The sequence below is a fragment of the Amblyomma mixtum genome, chromosome 1, assembly GCF_055824585.1.
Source record: "Amblyomma mixtum isolate Tamu chromosome 1, ASM5582458v1, whole genome shotgun sequence".
Taxonomy (NCBI): domain Eukaryota; kingdom Metazoa; phylum Arthropoda; class Arachnida; order Ixodida; family Ixodidae; genus Amblyomma; species Amblyomma mixtum.
The window spans coordinates 229,682,044-229,692,151 of record NC_143012.1 but is presented as its reverse complement, the minus strand read 5'-3'; positions in this window follow the sequence as shown (position 1 = coordinate 229,692,151).

Below are 10,108 nucleotides of genomic sequence, written 5' to 3'. Positions count from 1 at the left end.
TGCAAGAGGACCGCGGTTCGGATCCCGGTGCCGCACAATTCTCCACCGGAAAAAAAAAAAGATCCGCGTCTCACACGAGTTGAATAATCGAGGTGCGGCCTGATCTCGATGACCACAGGCGACAGCGTACTCCTTCACCATAACAGGATTCGATCATCCTGGTTTAGTATTTGGCGACAACCTCCTATATGAACAAAGCTAGCATAGGTTTATAGTTTGATGGGCGTTAACGTCCTAAAGCGACTCAGGCTATGAGGGTCGCCGTAGTGAAGGGGTCCGAAAATTTCGACCACCTGGGGTTCTTTAACGTGCACTGACACTACACAATACACGGGCGTCTAGAATTTTGCCTCGATCGAAATTCGACCGTCTCGGCCGGGATTGAACCCGCGTCTTTCGGGTAAGCTGCCGAGTCCCATAACCAGTGAACCACCGCGTTGGTCGAGGAACTAGCGTGGTTATGATGGGATGTTATGCGAAGACAATATGACCGATGGCCGTTCAGGGTAACAGACGGGATTCGAAGAGAAGGCATGCGTAGCAGGGGGCGCCAGGAAGTTGGGTTGCCGATATGAGATTTACGAAGTTTGAAGAGATGAGATGGCCGTGGCTGGCACAGGCCAGGGTTAACGGGTGAGATACGGCAGAGGCCTTTGCCCTGCAGCCTACCTCGGCTTGCGAAAATGCGGTGAGAACGCCCTAGATGTTACCCTTTACAAAATCTATAAGCGCACGTCCAATCAAAGGCTCATTGCTCTAGGAATGACCAATATGTTTGAGGAGTGGCAGGAGGCGCACTTAAACAACCAGTACCTACGCTTGAGCAGATCGTCCACAGGCAAACCCCTCCTAAATCGCCTGTACATTGCTTGCAATGCGTAAAACAGGGGAGCGGACCGAAGCTGCAGAGGACTGGTGCTACGCGCTCAAAGTTCGACCCCCGCCACAAAACATGACAAGTCGCATCGCGCATCGCAACAGAACACTGTATGGATCTAAAGTAAGCCAGTAACAGAATCATTACTGTATAAGTTTACACGACTGCTAAGCCATTTGTACCAGACGTGTTGCATTATGGTAGGATAATAAAATAAGTCAGATTTATTTGCATCGCAATGATGTTCGGCGGCCCCCGAACAACGAACGCTATGGCTCTCGTTACGGAGTCTTCTACAAGGATGCTGCTGGCCCATACCACGGAGGTTGGTACACGGCCGCGGTCATCCACCAGAACTCATACATCCAGGGACTCGCCGCGCCCCAAACATCACACACGCAAAGGAGGTCGCCGTAGCGCTCGCCGCTGCACAACCTGATTCCAGGGTTATTATCACCGACTCCCGGGGAGCTTGCCGAAATCTAGAACAAGGGCGAATTTCTAAACGTGCCGCCGAAATCCTCTACGGATGCGAGTACCGGGATTTACCGGACAACTGTATCACCATCTGGGCCCCAGCACATGCGGGACTAGAGGGGAACGAGGCCGCAGACGCCTCAGCCCACGCTTTAACCACCGGCCATTGCCTCGACCGCCGCCGCTTGAAGAACCAGAACCCAATCCAGCCCTTACTTACAAAGAAATTGCTAACTAGTGCAAAACACAATACAGCCTTTTTCTTCTTCGTTTGTACACCAATAGAGTACTGAGCCCGGAAGTACTGCTGTATTTCAATCCCGCTTTTAGCGGAGAATGCCCGCACTGTGGGTGCACCTCTTCGGATGCGTAGAATGTGGTATGGTCTCGCCCCTCCAACCCCGCCTACCGCCCTTTCCCTTAACCCTCCGAGAAAGCTTGGAGGCTGCTCTGCTCGGCTGGTCTACCTTAGAGAGTCGACGTTCTCTCGTGGCAACGTCCAGAGCTGCCACTGAAGTCACAGGGGTCCCAGGACTAGGAACCCCTCCTAGCCTTTGTAAAGGGCTGGCCCTTAAGGTTTGCCTCACCTATTCTCGCGCATGTAAATAATATCAAATAAATATTTTTCACCGCCACCACCTGGAATTGCACAGTACACCGGCCTCCAGTACACGACGCACTCATATGTTACACCGCATCCAATCGAGCAGTAGGCTGACAGTGGCCGTCGCGATGTGTCGCTCGAAAACAGGCTGTTGGTCATCGGTCTACCAACTTCATTCTCACACCAACGAGACAACCTGCGCGTCCTCCCGTCAATTCGCTCTCGCTCCCTCTCCTGTTGTTGCACTTGAGAGCCAACTCCAGCGTTCTAGAGACCAGTAGTGCTGTGTCATTCGTGACTAACAGCCCAGAGTGCCCTCACAATCGGGTGATAAGGGTCGCCAGAGCAATTCAGCAAGGCGAAAAGACTTAAACAGTCTCGCCTACATAAGAAGCAGCAAAGAATAAAAGAAGCTATGAAAAGGAAACTTCACAGCAGCCTAATCTGATACAGAAAGCTTCGGTTTGGGTACGCACTGCTTCAGCCACTGTGTTACGTATTCTGTGTGTTTCTTAAGATGTAAATATTACAGTGAAGTTATGTCCTGCGCACAATAAATACTACGAAGTCTCTTGCAGCAATATGAAATCCACGACAGAACAAGTCGTGCGCCGGCAGTGAAGTTCTGGAACCAACAGCAACTGGACAGTTTATGAAATCTCTAAAAAGAATTCACTTCCACGCAAAAACAAGGCGCGCACAAGCAAAAAAAAAACTCTAGAATGTACGCAAGGCCAAGCACATCACCAAGATGGAGCAGCAGTCCGTTTCGAAGTCTGCCTGGGCATACCCTTCCCTGAAATGAAGAGTGATTTGGCTGAAATCGGATTTTCTAGAAAGACAAGACTCATAACGGCGGTCTACCATACGACTATTCTATCGGGGCGAGTCCAGTGTGCAAGGATTTGTCAAAATATTCGTGGAATTATAGCACAGCTGTAATATTTCGAAGATAATTAGAAGCTCAATTATTCATTTTTTTTTTCAATGTCCGCTCTAGGACGTCTGAGAGCAGTATTGAGCTTTTAAAGTGATGAAGCGATATAATTGTTTAAAGATCATCACAGAGGTGACAATTAAGCGCGGAAACTGAAATACCTTTTTACTCTAACCCTGTTTTAAAGAGCATTGTCTTAGAGTGTATCTGATTGAAGAAATAATTTCTACATGTCCAGAGGTGAATGTCATAGATTGCCATTCTTTGTACACCTCGAGAGGTCAATTTTACGTTCTCTTTAAAGTAAGTCGCGTCAAAATACGCCGAAGTGTGCAGAACAATCTATAAGCGTAGTATTGAGCCTAGGCATAAACTGTTTCTACAACCGTTTTCTAAAAACTCTAAACAAGAACTCAGTAAAAAAAACATTAAAAAATGACCAGGTTATCACACGATGTGATGTGACAAATCTGCGTTTGCTATAATAGTTGTAGATTTCGTTTTTGCATTGAAAGCCATCCCAATTCGTCTTTGAATTTGACTACTCCAGAGCACATTCGCAGAGTACTATGCACCGGGGCTTCACGTGGCGACACAGCGCATGCAAGCCATAATTGTGCCTCGGGCTGGCTTCGCAGTCACTGGGCACAGAAGCATCGGAAGCATGCAGAGCGATATTTTCTTCGTCTACATTGCGGACTTTTACATATAATGCTTTCGCATTCCCACCCGTTCCTAGTTCAGTCACTTTCTTACACTGTGTTCTGACTCTCATTACATTCTGGAATTCTCTCCTTTTTAAATGTTGCGCATGTAAACTTGAAGCCTACCTTTGCCATTAGTTATGCGCCACCATTTTCTCTGTTACTAATCACCAATCCGTGGCATCTGGGGGTATGTGCCATTTCAGAACATGCGAGTAAGAGCAACACGGGAGCTAGCGAAAGAGGCCCAGACATTCAAACAACTGTTTTTTTTTTCACTGTACCTACTATTTAATCCGCGTCTTCGTTATCATTTTCGGGCTCTCTCTAATACACTGTTCGACCTATGGACACATTTTAACATACGCCATATTTAGTCATACCCACGCTGTACGTTTATGGTGACAAAAACATCGGTCCTTTTTTTTTTGGTATCAACTTTAGGTGTCTATCTGACGAAAGACGGGCGCAAGATATATGTAAGCACGGCAAAGTAATAATGTAGGTGCATTATGCCTCTCTGACGAAAACAATGTTTTTCCGTCCAATGCATCTTTGTATTTATATTTCGAGGGCTCCTAGTGCCAGAGCATTTCATGCCCCCAAACGAATGCGCTAGTTGTCAAGCGCTGGGTGCCTAGATGCAGGCCAAGTATCGTTCCCTGCCAGATCGCCCTTTCTTCAGATAATCGATGAAATTGGCTTTAAGTTAATGACACCGTTTGGCCCTTTCCGTATCAGCGTCATCATCGGATTGGGTACTGGTGAGAAAATGCGAGAGACAGACAGAAGAAAGCCGCAGCGGATACGAAAGTTCTCAGAATGGTTCAGCGCAAACTCGGTACTGGGAATTAATCAAGCCTATTTGAACAAGAGGAGTCAGTGGTACCTCCAGAAAAATCAGTCAGTGAGTAATTAAAGGTTCCAACGAACGGGAGAGTGGCATTCGTCTGCGGCTGTAAATATTCTACAAGTATTGTTTTTCTATCCTTGGATACTGTTGTTTCAAGAAATTTATGCCGCTGCTCATTGAAAAGCGTCTATGAATGAAAAGGCTCTTTGTAGTTTGGACAGTTGGGGCTTACAAAGGCCGGTTAGTTTCGGTAATGGCACCGTGAATAACAAAGACCATTATGTCTATGAATCGGAGTTCTGAAGCCAGTGGCCCACCCTGTGAGGCAAACTCCTTTTAATTCCCCTCGCTCAGCATTATCTTAATTCATCAAGAACCAGCTTACTTTGAAAGTACACATAAATTTTAAATGATATTAAAGCCAGAGGTCAATTTTTTTTTCAACCAGGTCATGCATTTGTTGCTAGAGGTGTCGGTCGACATCACAAGACTAAGAAGACGCATTTCGCCGCCCTCAGTACTTCACATCTTTATGAAGGAAAGAGTTCAGGACGGTTGTTTCCCGCCAACTGCACCGGCACAGGTAAGTGCTTGTCTATTATTTTCTCGAGGCCCCGTTTAAGTACAAGCAGCACAGGTAATCTGCCCACTTTTTGAAATGAATGGTCTAACTCTGGATGGGCCTTATCCAAAGCATTTCCCATATTGGGTCGATTTTCTGTGCTGCTGGGGATATATTCTGCTAGTTTCAAGTACACAGATGACCAAAAGACAAGTGTAAACACTGGATGCTTTGAAGTTCCCGCATCTTTTGCTTTTTTTGCTTTACGATAAAGCATATACTGCTGTACTTTTTTATAGTACACTCTGTCTTCCTGTATGCGCTATGCTGCCTATCTATTCCAGTTCTCTGATCTCATGGCTCCATGAAAGAAATCCCTTTGTCTGCTCGACAAAGCCTTAGAGGCTGCTGCACTTGTCTCATCGATGCTGAAGAAGAGGTTGATGTTTTTAATTAGTTATGATAAACTTTGGGGTATAGGAACAAGATGTTCTGCAGTGCGGATGGTTGCTGTTATGCATTTTACACCTGCTGCGGAATATTCTTCATTTCGGAAAAGAAACCTTGGAAGCGCGCGTTGTCGACTTTTTGCTCGAGCAATTTCAATGCGTAGTGACCATACCGTCTTGTTCATCCATTTGTTTCGCCACAACTTTCTTGTAACGCTCCAACGGGTGAGATTTCTGGAGCCGTTTGCTAAAACTGGCTCAGGAAGTCTCCACAAGTCCGAAGAAAGAAATGGAAAGAAACAGCAATGAGAAATTGGTTCTTGTTTCAGGCACGTAGGTTACATACTTTTACTGGAATGTGAGGACAACATTGTAGTCATTATGGCCAGAAACTATGACAGCACTGAGCTAACATGTTTTGTAAAGTGCTGGTCGTTCTAGAGCGCACGCAATGCCAGAGTTTTTCTGCCAAAACACTTTTCCGTTTACATCGGTGGCATAGTATTGGTCTACATTTTGATTGAAGCTGTCACCTACTATGAAAATTCTATCACGGACAAAAAGCGGGGGTGGCCGTATTTAGCACAATCGGTCAAATGTGCTGTTTTTAACACCTGGACAATCCAACAAAATGCTGGAGACAAGCGCACACGTGCTAACCGCTTTTTTTTTTCGTGAGTTGTCGGTACCTGCTTCTCAACACGCAGCAAACAGCTATGCGCAGACTCTCAGCCTTACTCGTGTCTGTTGTTTCTTTGACAAAGGAGAAAACATCGCGCAGAAATAGAGAAGCAACCGAGGCGCCAGTACTGCCATAGAGATTCATGTAAGTATGCGAGAACTCTAATGTCACCCACTGCGAAAATAACGGTCTTTTTAGCAATGCACGCCACCAAGTAGGAGCGGAGAGAAGTATCCACTTGTGCTATGAGGAGGACTGAACGTCCTATAAAAAGTACACCAATGTAACTTTTTAGCGAAAAGAGCAGTCTTTACAATATTTCAGCAATATGTTTCTTGTTTTAGGAATACATTATGAGCCAAAACTAACAACACTCCGCTGTTAGATTTTTCCTGGTCCCTAATGGGTTAACGGTTACATGCCAAGGGGCAGAGGAGGTGGATGGCGAGAAATTTGTGGTAAGCACATCGTACGCAAAGGGCCGCGGAAAGCCACAGCAGTCCAAATTACCAGTATTTCTAACAGGTGTCTCTCAAGGCTCATGTGTTTTGAAATAATAATGTCACGAAATGCCTTATTTTCCAAGAAAGCATCCGGGAAGATATGATCTCGGAGACGCAGGCGCACAATGCTCGTGCGTGTGGCAGTTAAAGAAAGCCTTTGCGCGTTGAACGCTTGGCAGTGGCAGAGCATGAGGTCGAGAGGGTAATCCGGAGCTACCAGCAAGAGGCCGCGGTGAGAGAGGCAGAAACTCGTTCACGAGCAGCCTGCTCTAAAGGAGTGGAGAAGAGATTTTTCTTGGCTCGGAAGTCACCGCCTGGAAGTGACTGAGTTCATTCAGTTCGGCATACATCGGTCAGGATGTTCCACCAGCCAATTGCGCTGGGTAATGGCGTGGCCTAAGTAAGGTGGCGTAACTGCGAAGCTCTGTGGCGTTTGTAGCGCGTGGCCCACTTTCGCTAGCGCATTTTCGCGAGCATTCTTATTTCCTTGACCTAGCGCCACGACGTAAACGCGAATCCAGGTCAGTGAATGGAGTAGTTTCTTGAGATGTCGGGCTTGGCGGCAAAAGCCCGACGACAGACGTGCCAAGGATTGCGGTGAGAATTAGGAAGGTTCGGCTGAGGACTGCTACTCTGTGAAGACGGCAGTCTGTGCACGCGGTCTGAGCTCGGATCGCCAGTATTCTTCAAATGTGTCTTTTGCCAGATGGAAGCTGCAATTTCTGCTATGACACAGGTGGCAACGATGAGAAGCCGGCTGGGCACCATAGAGAGAGATCGCTTTATTATTTTGGCGGGCCACCTGAATCATCACCGAGCGGATGGGTCATATTAAGCTTGCAACACGTAATCGCATTCGTTGTTTCTTTTGTTTTCGTTGTTTGTTGGGCGAAAGCGCTATTGGCCTCCTGACCTGGATAATTATGTTGTGTGGTGATGCCTCTGAAGATACTTTCGTAATGCGGGCAATTGCGGGAAATAAAGGAGGCTTTGAAAGAGGGTGGGTGACCTTTGCAAACCAAGAAAAAAAATGGCTGAGGCTGAGCTAAGGTTAAGCCTAGTCAGATGCGAATCATATTGATGGCTAGGCTTGGTAATACATGGCTTTCCTTGGTTGAATACTTGGTCATTTTAATACAACCACTAGAAATGTAGCAAGGATTGCCGTGGCAGCTATATACGGGATCATCGGTGAATTCAATGCAGAGTGTACAACCGCTGCCCCAGCACCGGCTACAACAGCATTCTTGGCACCCATGGAAAGTACATTGGAAACACCCTTAGTTATTCCACCACCGCCACCATTCCCTAAGACTGTATTGATGTACCCCCAGCAGCAGCAGGCAGCGCCTTTGATGTGGAGCCTCCACCGCCGCGGCCGACCACGCGGGCCGGCAGCCCATCTCTCCGCTGCTGTGACGTCATGTTGTCACGTGGTCAGCCTCCGTGCCTCTGATGTGGAGCCTCCACCGCCGCGGCCGACCGCGCGAGCCGGCAGCCCATCTCTCCTCTGCTGTGACGTCATGTTGTCACGTGGTGTCACGTGGTCACGCTAAAGGTCAATGGTAGCTCCACCGCCGCGCTCGACGGGCTGTAGTGTAGCTCTAGTAATACGCTTCGCATAAAAATATTTCAGCGATTGGTTTTCGAATCTACACTGGCGCGAATACTTCAGCTTCGCTCGCAACAATTTTTTTCATCATGGTGTTTATTGGACGCTTTTATGTGTAGGAAAGAGCTATGACAGCACCATGCTTACTCAATGTCACGCTGTGAATTGCCCGTCGTCGTCTTAACTTCCATCTGAGCGCAAGTCACGAAAGGAAACGAAACGCACTTTCACTCGCACATCGAAGCAGGTAGCTTCTGTCTCCACCTACAGAAACCTGCTTTTGCGCCATATTTCTTGGTCACCAATGCTAAACTGCCCATTTTTATACTTCGCCCTCCGGAGCCCATTGTCATGTCCACGACAGCTTCTGTTTTCCATTGTAGGGTTGCAAAATCGCTAAAATTGCAAGGACGCAGAAACTAGGACAAGTGAGTTTCTTTTACCGTTCACCTTGGCGGAAAATGGCAGTCTGCCTGCGCAGACGCAAAATGAATTCTTCGAGCACACGTTTTCTTTAACATCACTGGCAAAATGGGATCGTTACTTTCGCAGCCTTTTTTTTTAACAACATTTGGATTTCTGGTCCTGCCCTTTGTTTTTAGCTATATGAAGATTTCCGTAGTTACTACCTTGCGTGGCATAGAAGAGCCACGAGTTGAAATACGCTGACCCCAAGTACAGTTCTCTAGTATCATTCATTCAGCGACCGACTGTCATTCAAAGTATCATTCAAAAAATCACCCAGGTAAGTATAAATGCTGCACATTTACTTTGCGGCCTTTTATTTCTCTGCCTTTGAGCCACTCCACTTTCAAGTTTCAGTGCTCTTAGCAGGAAATAATACTTCACTCACTGATCTTACTCAGGAAGTTCGCGGTGCATCGAATGAAATTGACCAACAAAAGCCGAACTGAAACAACTTAGGTATCGAAAGACTAATGAGAAAAAGAAAAAGCTGGCAGATAGAAAAGTTCGAAAAGAGCACGGCCGTAAACAAAACTGACAATTAAGCAAAGTGGAAGACAAATAGTTTGCAAGGAGCTGTGAAGGTAGTATTGTGGATAAATCAATACCGACAATAGTGTTGCAAAACGTGGAAGTGGTGAATGGCTTGGTTAAAGGGTGGTAAAAACGAAAGGAGTGAAAAGCCTCGGCCTGCGTTTATGATTGCAATTTTCTGGCTAATTGCAATTTTTGTAGGAGCTTACCTGATTGCTTTGCCAATTCCGGTAATGTCAACGAATCAATGAAACTAGAATGATATCCGAAAAGAGAGGGATAATTGGTTAGAGAGAGGGCGCAAGATTGAGACGCCGAATAGAGGAACCAAGCACAGAATGAGTGGTAGAGTTGTGGCCATGCTCTACGACAACTAACAAACGGAAAACAATGCCGTAGTCCTGGGCTCTTAGAAAACTGCATTTGTGACTCTAGGCTTGTCCAGTGACAGTATTTTTCCACAGAGTTCGACTTAACCGAACAGTTTCTTTAAGCTGCGCAGAACATTTTTCTCTCAGGTCTTTTTCCTCCCTTCGGCATGGAGAATTGAAAGGCTATTCGAGATTTTGGTATTGAGCGCTTTGTATTCTTTGCTGTACACAAAAGAAAACGCTGCGCAAAGGAAAGACTCAAAAAAAGATTGAAGGAAACATCTTCTACTTATGTGAAAAATCACACTATCATCAAGCGCTGCAGATCAAAGTTAGGCAAGAGAGAGAGAGAGGACTTTTAATGAGGGAAAGGTGGAGAGGTCGGCCGGTGGTAACATGGCCCTGGCCTGCTACTCCACACAGGGGAAAGGGAAGAGGAGGAAAAGGAAAGTGCGAATGAAGGCTGATGATGGCATAA